This window comes from Anabrus simplex, chromosome 7, assembly GCF_040414725.1.
Source record: "Anabrus simplex isolate iqAnaSimp1 chromosome 7, ASM4041472v1, whole genome shotgun sequence".
In the NCBI taxonomy this organism is placed as follows: domain Eukaryota; kingdom Metazoa; phylum Arthropoda; class Insecta; order Orthoptera; family Tettigoniidae; genus Anabrus; species Anabrus simplex.
The window spans coordinates 138,899,980-138,913,136 of NC_090271.1; positions in this window are offsets into that span (position 1 = coordinate 138,899,980).

The following is a 13,157-nucleotide window of genomic DNA, read 5'->3' on the forward strand; positions in this document are numbered from 1 at the left end:
TTTCCTTGGTCTCGACATACATTCTAAAAGCATTGATGAACCTCCTCTTGTCTGACATGTGTAAAAAGTCACAAAGGTTGCCAACACACTCATCACCATAGCAGATATCCAAAGTAGAAGTGGAGGGCCAATTAGTTGAATCACTGATAACTTTTGTCATTCTCTCATACCTCTGCTGACTAGAGCTGGAAACAGGATGATATGATGTCGACACATTTCCCATAAGCTCGTTATTTAAACTGTTCACAAGACTTCTGAAAAACTGCTTTCTGTCAATTTTTACAACATTTTTTAGAATCATGTAGTCCTAAGTTTCTAAACTTTTTGTTTTCTGCTGCTTTAATATCCTCCAGAAGATGAGTTACACATAGATTCACACACTTTTATAGTACGCTTGATTGCATTTTGAGCCTCTGTCAGACTTGTCTCTCTTTTCTGCGACTCTAATGACAAATCAGCTAACTCAACAAGAGCATCATGCATAACTGCAATATTTTATAGAAGTTCTACACATGATAATATATTTTCTAGACCTTGGAACCTTGCCCTTTCGTCGGAGTCTCTCTGGTGGTCATTTTTGACCTCACTAAAATGTTTTACTAGTGCACTATAGTTATTCCCAAACAGCTTTTACAGTTCTCTGGCTTGATGCTACCCATATTATTGTAAATATTTTCCCAATCTTCTTAACTCTTTGTTCCAGTGAAGCAGCACAAATGTTGAGTTCCCTTTGATTTTTGGGAGACATGCTGTATAAAGAATACAATTTGTCAAAGAAAGAATGGAAATAGTTAACACCTGTAACTTAATTTCTTGTATCAGAAACGACCAATTACAAGCGAAGGTTTAACAGTGCCAGATTACTAAATCTGGATATAACTTTAAAAACTGTGCTTTCTTCTACCTAACATTACAGAGGCCCCATCACATGCTAGACCAACTAAATGTTCTGCCAGAAAGTTTTCATTCATCCCATATGAAGACAGATTCTTCATTATCTCTAGAGTAATAACATCTGTTGTAGTTGATTCAAGTTCTATCAAGTCCCAGAAAAAGGAAACAACTTCAGAATTATCTGAAAGAGCACATCTCAAACATAATACTAAAACAGATTTTATACTGTTATTGATTCATCAATCATAATACTGATTCTTCTCTGATTTTCTGTTATAGATTTTGCTATTTTATCTCATTTCCTGTGAAATGTGTTCAATAATATTAGGTCTACGAAAGGTCTACTTCTTTTCGCAATTGAGTATGCTGTTCGAAATACTCGAACGGTGGTTTCTAGGTGTTTGACTAACATAGTGTCCAAGCAACTTTCAAACATCTTTTTATTAGATTCTGATTTCTGCAGCATAGCTTTTTTGTGAGATTCTGAGTGTTTGTGCTCAAATATTTTTTCCGAAGGCTTGTTTGTTGTTGATTAATATTATTTCCGTTGGGATGAACGTTGCATTCTATCCATAATTTCATTAGCTTAATTCCTGCCCCTTTAGAAACTCCTAATCCTAATTTACTGTCCTCTTTACATATATTGCAGCCTAAAATTTTATTTTCTACAAATAACCACTTGTTCTTTGACAAAAAAATAACTGCACTGAGACTAGTTCTAACAGTCTGGAAAATCTTGTTTTCGGTAGCTGGGTCCTTGAATTTCACAGTCGATGGTAGAAGGTGTAGAACCATAACCCATATTCTCCCTTGAATCTGCATCACACGTTTCAGCAACATTTAACGCAGGTTCTGTATTTATACTTACGTCTTTAATGATACTAATGTTCTCGGAACTCCATTCAGTTTTGTTTTTACTTGAGCCATCACACACCTTTTTAGTATTCTTTGATTCTTCGTCTTCATCCCCAGCACGTTTTTTTTAATCCAGCCACTTCAGTAAACTCATGGTCACACTCACAACTCACTTTCACAGCCACTGGAAAACTTGGAAGACACTACGGGACTACTGATGTTCATTAACTGCAGAGAGATTCCATAATATCTCCTTCACAGCAACACATTGAGCAAAACATAAATTAAAACTTTGATTCACACTAACATAAGGAGTGGAAGAAAGTTATTGTGCTCACTTCCCGCTTTCCGAATCCAATAACAGTGTAGCCAACCTTAGAGGACCAGAAAACCGCCCAGGAGTGTAAAAGCGACCTATCTTATGAACATAAAACCGCAAGGTTCAATATTAGTCCGCTAGAGTACACCCATGACGTTACAGCGATATGTATAGATTATAAGATTTTCTTACTGAATGTAAAAATGTTATGTCATTCTAAAGCGGGAAAATATTTTCCGGAACGGCGTTCCGGCCCGTTCCGGTCCAACTAAACCACTGGTGGTACCCATGGACGGCCATCGAGTTAACAAAATGTCGCATGTCTTGATTGGTCTTTGCCCATGTTCTATTCATCATCGCCTCCGTTGAGTAGAAATCGAGCCAGATTTCTTCCCTCTTCTTCACTCTGTCCTGCATTAATTTTTCCCAAGCATCTGTGGATGGAAACTCTCGCTTCATTCGGAGGTCCTCGATGAAGAAGGTTTCCTTTGCAAGCTCATATGCAAGCCTTGATTTTTTGTATTTTGATATTCCCAGTGTAGCTTTCAGGAAGCGCGACTTGACTGCTTCAATTGTCTTCAGCTCAGCCAGACCCAATTTATTCCATAAAATGTCCAGTCCATATGTGGCAATTGGCGCAATTAAATACATACATCTTTGCAATCAATTACACAGTTTGATAATTTTGTAAATGCTGTAATATTCAAAACATCACGTTAACAGCTCATGTATCATGCAAAGCATGTCTTTTAGCTGACTGGTTTGTGATTCTTTCGTAAAGGACAGCCTATAAATGGCAAATGAAGCATGTTTGAGCATTCCAATTTCTTGAGAAGTACTCGCTATCAAAGGGTAGAGAAGGGTCCACCTATTCAATACCATTAGCCTTGTATAGTGTCCTATATAGCTGTACAACTAATAATACAGAAAACAATCTGGTATGTCTCAATTTAAAATCCAAATTTAAAACATTGTCCGACAATACATCCAAAATTAAATCTAAATATCACATCAAAACTGCTGCGGTTGGTGCCGAACTATGTCATCGCTCCTACAGCAACCAAACATTCCTTGATCTGGGAGTTGGCATTCCCCATCTGTATAGAAGAGCCACTTTATTTATAAATTATGTTTTGTTCAATAGTAATGAGGGTAATGGGTTGTATGTAACTTGAAGGGGAACATTCAGAACTTGAATAAGCATTCCTTTTAATCAGATGTAGTGATCTATTATTTAATTTGGTTAGAAGTGAATGTCTGAAAAGAAAATATTTGAAGTAAATTATTGAGAAAAGAAGGGAAGCTGGCGGCCTTAACATGTTTGTTTTTCCGTTTATATTTTGCATATATAGGAATGATTATATGAAACAGAATATTAGGTTTTTCATTTATTTCATTATTAGGGTTAAAGTACTGTTCTAAATGAATGTCACAGTTCTCTAATATGTTCAGCATGGTGCCCCTCTTATCCACTTTCAATATGCTTAAATCTTGGTCAATTGATGTAAAATTATATTTTAAGCCTGTCATGTGTTGTGCTATGGCAGAGAAACGATTGTCTCTTGAAACATTGACATGTTCCGTGTATTTCATTGAAAAATTATGTCCTGTTTTATCTATATATGTACTTTCACAGGCTATTGCATTGCAGTTTGTGACACTTGTTTGAAAAAATGTATTAGTTTGATTGATAGTATTAAAATATTAGCATTAAAGACATTGGAAAAATTGTTATTAATAGTTTTAAAAGCTATTTTTGGTTATGTTTCTTGAAAATATTAGTTACTAGCTGATGTACCCGTGCTTCGCTACGGGATTCTCAGAAAGATTGACTTTGTGGTTTTCCTAACTTAAATCAACATAGGTCATCTTCATAAAAGGAAAGAAAAATTCCACCTAATCAATACATTTATTTTCTTGTAAACTATTACAATCTAGGACCGGTTTCGACCCTTCATAGGTCATCCTCAGCTATATCAGAATCACATTTGCATTTCTATCTTATACCTCTGAAAGACCTTCATGATGTATTGTTTCATAATTTTTCAGTGAAAACTTATCTAAAAACTTACAAATTTCTAAGCGTTGTGTTAAAATTAAAAATTAAAATTACAAAACTTTGTCTATTATATACATGCCCTTGGGCTGACAGAATGCATCCTCGGGTTGATTAAGCACATATCTTAAGTATTGCTTATTCTGTTGAATCGAAACCCTTTTATACTTATGTACAATCGTGAATAGACTATCAGTAAAATTTGATAAATAAAGCTTGCGTGATAATTATAATAAAATATCATGTTACATCTTTATACCTTATTGCTGGAGTGATATTATTTTAGGCAAAATATAAATGCGTGTTGACCTCTATAAAATATTTTTTACATAAACACACTAATGTACTTTAAAGTCTAACATACTTATTGCTTGGATCTTGCGTTGTTATGTGGTAAAATATTATAACAATTTGTCTTGTATAACATCCGATATTGATAATGTTTGAATATGCCGTGTATGGTTGGCTTTTAAACCTAATGATTAAGTCAGTTCCTTCTTGCATAAAATTACAAGTTTCATATTATGTTGATTATGTATTGTATAAAACATAAATGTCTATTAAATTGAATGCTTATCATTTACTACAGAAGTTTTAAAGAACACTTGAATGTCTAGTAATATATTCAGTGTGTTTAGTGACACTGAAACGTGTTGGCCTTGATTCTTGCGTTATATTTCCATAATTTGCCTTTTCTTATATATGTCGAATGTTGAACTTTATAGGTTCCATTTGTATAACTGTGAAATGGATCAATATAAGCTTGATACGTGTTAAATTATGGAATATATGTATGATTCAGTTCTGGCCTAACTTCTGGAGTTTTCTCCCATCAAATGCCGTAAGACTGTGGTGGTTCCTTTCCCTTTTTTTTTAAGGCTGGTAAAGTCTGTAAGCCAAAATAAATTAAGTGAGTTAGATTTCAATAGAAGTGTAATATTGTGTGAATTTGTAAAGCCTGAATTAATTTACTTACTGCTGGATGTTTGAAATGCAAGTTTCTTGGCCGTTTGACGAGTAATGTACCTCGTACTGATGGTTCTAGTGTTGTCTGTTGTGAGAGGGGCGGAGGGATAAGTAGGGGAGGTTGTTACGTGTGTATGGGCGGAGTCACTGAGGTTCGCTGTCTGCGCCGTGGCTTGTGTATGACGTCGTCTGTTGACTATTTTGACGTAGTCGTTTTCTAAGATAGGAACGATTTTATTGAACAAAATATTAGTTTTTTCGGATAACTCATTTATGTTATAATTAGGATTTGCATACTGATCTAGTGTTATATATAATTCTTCACTTATATTAAGCAAAGGACCTTTAGGTTCTACATTTAATATTTTTAAATCGTTATTTATGTCCGTAAAATTGTGCTTATACACATTCCATCATTCGTAAGTTCACGACCCAACACCACTCTGACGAAAATAGATCAACCCAGAAAAAATTACGCAACTTTCACTTTCAATAATACGGGCGTATATTCACTAACCAATGTTCTGAGGAAGCATAACATTAAAATAGCATTTAAGACTACACAAAATAATAGGCATGTCATATATAATAGCAAATCAGTAAATAGTAGTAACAACTATCTTCAATCAGGAGTCTACCGAATGGAATGTAACAACTGTTTAAGTTATGTGGGGCGTACAGGCAGGAATTTCACGACTAGATATAATGAGCACGTAAACGCAATTAGGCATAATCATTTCTCGGCAATAGGGCAACATATGCATGAATATAAGCACAATTTTACGGACATAAATAACGATTTAAAAATATTAAATGTAGAACCTAAAGGTCCTTTGCTTAATATAAGTGAAGAATTATATATAACACTAGATCAGTATGCAAATCCTAATTATAACATAAATGAGTTATCCGAAAAAACTAATATTTTGTTCAATAAAATCGTTCCTATCTTAAAAAACGACTACGTCAAAATAGTCAACAGACGACGTCATACACAAGCCACGGCGCAGACAGCGAACCTCAGTGACTCCGCCCATACACACATAACAACCTCCCCTCCTTATCCCTCCGCCCCTCTCACAACAGACAACACTAGAACCATCAGTACGAGGTACATTACTCGTCAAACGGCCAAGAAACTTGCATTTCAAACATCCAGCAGTAAGTAAATTAATTCAGGCTTTACAAATTCACACAATATTACACTTCTATTTGAAATCTAACTCACTTAATTTATTTTGGCTTACAGACTTTACCAGCCTTAAAAAAAAGGGAAAGGAACCACCACAGTCTTACGGCATTTGATGGGAGAAAACTCCAGAAGTTAGGCCAGAACTGAATCATACATATATTCCATAATTTAACACGTATCAAGCTTATATTGATCCATTTCACAGTTATACAAATGGAACCTATAAAGTTCAACATTCGACATATATAAGAAAAGGCAAATTATGGAAATATAACGCAAGAATCAAGGCCAACACGTTTCAGTGTCACTAAACACACTGAATATATTACTAGACATTCAAGTGTTCTTTAAAACTTCTGTAGTAAATGATAAGCATTCAATTTAATAGACATTTATGTTTTATACAATACATAATCAACATAATATGAAACTTGTAATTTTATGCAAGAAGGAACTGACATTTAATCATTAGGTTTAAAAGCCAACCATACACGGCATATTCAAACATTATCAATATCGGATGTTATACAAGACAAATTGTTATAATATTTTACCACATAACAACGCAAGATCCAAGCAATAAGTATGTTAGACTTTAAAGTACATTAGTGTGTTTATGTAAAAATATTTTATAGAGGTCAACACACATTTATATTTTGCCTAAAATAATATCACTCCAGCAATAAGGTATAAAGATGTAACATGATATTTTATTATAATTATCACGCAAGCTTTATTTATCAAATTTTACTGATAGTCTATTCACGATTGTACATAAGTATAAAAGGGTTTCGATTCAACAGAATAAGCAATACTTAAGATATGTGCTTAATCAACCCAAGGATGCATTCTGTCAGCCCAAGGGCATGTATATAATAGACAAAGTTTTGTAATTTTAATTTTTAATTTTAACACAACGCTTAGAAATTTGTAAGTTTTTAGATAAGTTTTCACTGAAAAATTATGAAACAATACATCATGAAGGTCTTTCAGAGGTATAAGATAGAAATGCAAATGTGATTCTGATATAGCTGAGGATGACCTATGAAGGGTCGAAACCGGTCCTAGATTGTAATAGTTTACAAGAAAATAAATGTTTTGATTAGGTGGAATTTTTCTTTCCTTTTATGAAGATTGGTAAATGTCAATACGGAAAATGAAATTCATAAATCAAGAACATAGGTCATTACAAAAACGTAAGTATGAATGTAGCGATTAAAAGCAATGCTATCATATAAAATACTCGATCAAATGGAAAGCCGCACATTTTATCACTTTTAACGAACAGTGCTGCGGTTAGATTGCGGTGCTAATATAATAGTCCAAAGTTCCAGAGCTGGGATGACCAGGCCGCAGATTGCCATGAACACTCATCTGTCATTATTCCGCTAAATATGCACACTGTTCACTCCAATCAGTGCCTCAGAGTAGGGATTGAATAGGCCGAATGCTATGACGATCCAATGTGTTACGTACCAGTAATAGCCTATCAGAAAATGTATAAACCAGGGGAATGGCATGCTAAAGTTATCTAACTCCCCTGCTACTTCCCACCAATATTCAGGCAGGCTGTTACACTCTGTACGACTGGGCGAGTTGACCGTGTGGTTCGCGGTGCGCAGCTGTGAGCTTGTATCCGAGAGATAATGGATTCGAACTCCATTGTCGGCAGCGCTGAAGATGGTATTCCGTGGTTTCATACTTTCACACCAGTCAAATGCTGGGTCTGTACCTTAATTAAGGCCTAAGGCACTCCTAGCCCTTTCCTATCCCATCGTCACCATAAAACCTATCTATGTCGGTGCGACGTAAATCAAATAAAACATACTCTGTACGCAGCAGTAATCCTATCTACCGGAGATGAGGGGCAACAGAAGACACAAAGCACATCACGACAAACAATGGTCAATGTAATGTTATTGTTGATCAATGTTATGAGCTTTCTATATTGTAGGCCTACACATTTAGTTTTCTTTCGACCCTGTGATTTGTAAAATATTTTATACCGTAAACTGTAGTTTCTTACTCTCCGACTTTACATACCGATTTTCATTAAATACTGTTTACCCATTTTCTCGTTACTCTGCGCTGATATGGACTTAGTAACAAAAATCCAAATTCATGAATATCTTTGTGATCATAGCCAGGACGGTAACAATGTATAAGACATGAATAATAGGAAATTTAATACTATATAACCTTAGTTATGTAGCATTCATCGGTTACACCTTTAATAAGAAATATTTGAGAATTACATTTTAGGCCTTCCCCTAAATTACCATTTTACTCAGCGTGAATAAAATAATTTACAGCCTAAACTATAGAGACTTATTTCCTGACTTTGCATACCGATTTTCATCAAGATAGGCTACTAATAACAACAATATTTGAGAATTAAATTTTAGGCCTTCCCCTAAACTACCATTTTTTTCAGCGTGAATACTTTGATTTATAGCCTAGATTGTAGCAATTTACTCCCCAACTTCGCATACCCATTTTCTTTAAAATACGACCACTAATAACATAAATAGTTGAGAATTCAATTTTAGGCCTTCCCCTAAACTACCATTTCACTCAGCGTGAGTAAAATGATTTATAGCCTAGATTGTAGAGGCTCATCCCCCGACTTCACATACCGATTTTCATTAAATTCTCCTCAACCGTTTTCTCGTGATGCGTGTACATACATACATACATACATACATACATACATACAGACAGACACACAGACAGACAGACAGACAGAAATTACGGAAAAGTAAAAAAGTGCATTTTCTTGTTACTATGGACATTACCGATACAGATATACCATTATTTTCAAATTCTGAGCAATGTTCAGACAAAACTCTTATTATATATATATATAGATTTGGTATATATTTATATTATTGAACATACCGGGCGAGTTGGCTGTGCCGTTAGGGGCGCGCAGCTGTGAGCTCGCATCCGGGAGATAGTGGGTTCGAATCCCACTGTTGGCAGCCCTGAAGATTGCTTTCCATGGTTTCCCATTTTCACACCAGGCAAATGCTGGGGCTGTACCTTAATTTAGGCCATGGCCGCTTCCTTCCCATTCCTAGGCCGTTCCTGTCCCATCATCGCCATAAGACCTACCTGTGTCGGTACGACGTAAAGCAAATAGCAAAAAAGTATTATTGAATGTGAAGGAGGAATCCCTTTTTTGTCTATTGAATCTCTAGTTAAAGTAGAAATTTGACGGCTTTTAGACGTGTTGATGATTTTATTTATAAATTTTGCATTATACCAGTTTGATTTAGCTATAGATCGTAAAATATTTACTTCATTTTGAAGCTGTACAAGCTAATGGTATTGAATAGGTGGACCCCTCTCTACCCTTTGATAGTGATCAATTGTCAATGCAGACCATAATGAAATTCATAACTTACGACAAGTACTTGTTCAATTTTCAAAATAATCACAGTGCTGACTTTGTAATGACCATAATCAATTCCTTCTGGCCGGCATTCGCTCGATTGTACCTGGAAATTTGCTACGATAAATTGTATGATTTAACACCTTTCATATCGTTGTACGTTAAAGATAAGGATCATTGTAGAAAATAGGGTAGTTCCATGAAAATAAAAAAGTTAATACAGTTATCTCAACAGATACTGACAACCTATAAAGTAGTAAAAATTTGATTATGGGCCCCTTGATATCATTAAGGAAAGTGGAAAGAGAACATTGACATCTTTAACGGTTTGCTAGTTATTTGAGGTGAACATCTTAGACGAATAACCTTGTATATTAGCACCATGCGAACCATGTGACCTTGCCGCGGTGGGGAGGCTTGCGTGTCCCAATGATGCAGATAGCCGAGCCGCAAGTGCAACCATATCGGATGGGTATCTGTTGAGAGACCAGACTAATGAATGGTTCATCGAAAGGGGGGTAGCAGCCTTTCGGTAGTTGCAAGGGCAGTAGTCTAGATAATTGACTGATACGGCCTTGTAATAATACTCAACATGGCTTAGCTGTGTTGATACTGCTACACAGCTGAAAGCAATGGGAAACTACAGCCGTAACTAACTCCCGAGGACATGCAGCTCTCTCTGTATGAATGATGTACTGATGATGGCTTCCTCCCGGGTAAAATATTCCGGAGGTAAACTAGTCCCCCATTCGGATCTCCGGGTGGGGACTACACGAGAGGGGGCGATCATCAGGAAGATGGATACCGACATTCTGCGAGTCGGAGCGTAGAATGTTAGAAGTTTGAATCGTTGTGGTAGGTTAGAGAATCTGAAAAGGGAGATGGATAGGCTAAAGTTAGATGTAGTTGGTATAAGTGAAGTACGTTGGCAGAAAGAACAAGATTTTTGGTCAGGCGACTACCGAATTATCAACACAAAATCAAACAGGGGAAATGCAGGAGTTGGTTTAATAATGAATAAGAAAATAGGGCAGCGGGTAAGCTACTACGACCAACATAGTGAAAGAATTATTGTCGTCAAGATAGACACCAAACCAATGCCCACCACAATAGTGCAGGTCTATATGCCTACTAGTTCAGCGGATGATGAAGAAATCGAAAGAATATATGAGGAGATAGAAGATTTAATACAATATGTAAAAGGTGACGAGAATCTAATTGTGATGGGAGACTGGAATGCAGTGGTAGGCCAAGGAAGAGAAGGTAGTACAGTAGGAGAATTTGGATTGGGACAAAGGAACGAAAGAGGAAGTCGGCTGGTTGAATTCAGCACTGATCATAATTTAGCGCTTGCTAATACTTGGTTCAAACACCACAAACGACGGCTGTATACGTGGACGAGACCTGGAGACACTGGAAGGTATCAAATAGACTTCATTATGATTAGGCAGAGATTCAGAAACCAGGTGTTGGAATGCAAAACTTTCCCAGGAGCAGACGTCGACTCTGACCACAACTTGTTGGTCATGAAATGCCATCTGAAGTTGAAGAAATTGAAGAAAGGAAAGAATGCAAAAAGATGGGATCTAGACAAGTTGAAAGAAAAGAGTGTGAGGGATCGCTTCAAGGAACATGTTGCACAAGGACTAAATGAAAAGGCTGAAGGAAACACTATAGAGGAAGAGTGGAGAGTCATGAAAAATGAAGTCAGTAGGGCTGCTGAAGAAATGTTAGGAAGGAAGAAAAGATCAACTAAGAATCAGTGGATAACTCAGGAGATACTAGACCTGATTGATGAACGACGAAAATACAAGAATGCTAGAAATGAAGAGGGCAGAAAAGAATACAGGCGATTAAAGAATCAAGTGGATAGAAAGTGCAAGGTAGCTAAGGAAGAATGGCTGAAGGAGAAGTGCAAGGATGTTGAAGGCTGTATGGTTCTGGGAAAGGTAGATGCAGCATACAGGAAAATCAAGGAAACCTTTGGAGAAAGGAAATCTAGGTGGATGAATATTAAGAGCTCAAATGGAAAGCCACTTCTAGGGAAAGAAGACAAAGCAGAAAGATGGCAGGAGCATATCCAACAGTTGTATCAAGGTAAAGATGTAGATAATTTGGTTCTGGAACATGAAGAGGCTGTTAATGCTGATGAAATGGGAGACCCAATTTTGAGGCCAGAGTTTGACAGAGCTGTGAGTGACCTTAATAGGAACAAGGCACCTGGAATTGATGACATTCCCTCTGAATTACTGACTGCCTTAGGAGAAACCAGCATGGCAAGGTTATTTCATTTAGTGCGTAAGATGTATGTGACAGGAGAAGTCCCATCCGATTTTCGGAAGAATGTTGTTATACCTATTCCCAAGAAAGCCGGTGCTGACAGGTGTGAAAACTACCGCACCATTAGTTTAGTATCTCATGTCTGCAAAATTTTAACACGTATTATTTACAGAAGAATGGAAAAACAAGTTGAAGCTGACTTGGGAGAAGATCAATTTGGCTTCAGAAGAAATGTAGGAACATGTGAAGCAATCCTGACTTTACGTCTGATCTTAGAGGATCGAATCAAGAAGGACAAGCCCACGTACATGGCATTCGTAGATCTAGAAAAGGCATTCGATAATGTTGATTGGACCAAGCTATTTATGATTCTGAAGACGGTAGGGATCAGATACCGAGAACGAAGAATTATCTACAATCTGTATAAAAATCAGTCTGCAGTGATAAGAATCGAGGGCTTTGAAAAAGAAGCAGCAATCCAGAAAGGAGTGAGGCAAGGCTGCAATTTGTCCCCTCTCCTTTTCAATGTTTACATAGAACAGGCAGTAAAGGAAATCAAAGAGAAATTTGGAAAGGGAATCATAGTCCAAGGAGAGGAAATCAAAACCTTGAGATTTACCGATGATACTGTTTTTTATCTGAGACTGAAGAAGATCTCGAGAAGTTGCTGAATGGTATGGATGAAGTCTTGGGTAAGGAGTACAAGATGAAAATAAATAAGTCCAAAACAAAAGTAATGGAGTGCAGTCGAACGAAGGCAGGTGATGCAGGAAATATTAGATTAGGAAATGAAGTCTTAAAGGAAGTAGATGAATATTGTTACTTAGGTAGTAAAATAACTAACGATGGCAGAAGTAAGAAGGACATAAACTGTAGACTAGCACAAGCAAGGAAGAGCTTTCTTAAGAAAAGAAATTTGCTCACTTCAAACATTGATATCGGAATTAGAAAGATGTTTTTGAAGACTTTCGTGTGGAGCGTGGCATTGTATGGAAGTGAAACATGGACAATAACTAGCTCAGAAAGAAAGAGAATAGAAGCTTTTGAAATGTGGTGTTACAGAAGAATGCTGAAGGTGAGATGGATAGATCGAATCACCAATGAAGAGATACTGAATCGAATTGGCGAGAGGAGATCGATTTGGCTAAATTTGACGAGAAGAAGAGATAGAATGATAGGACACATCTTAAGACACCCAGGA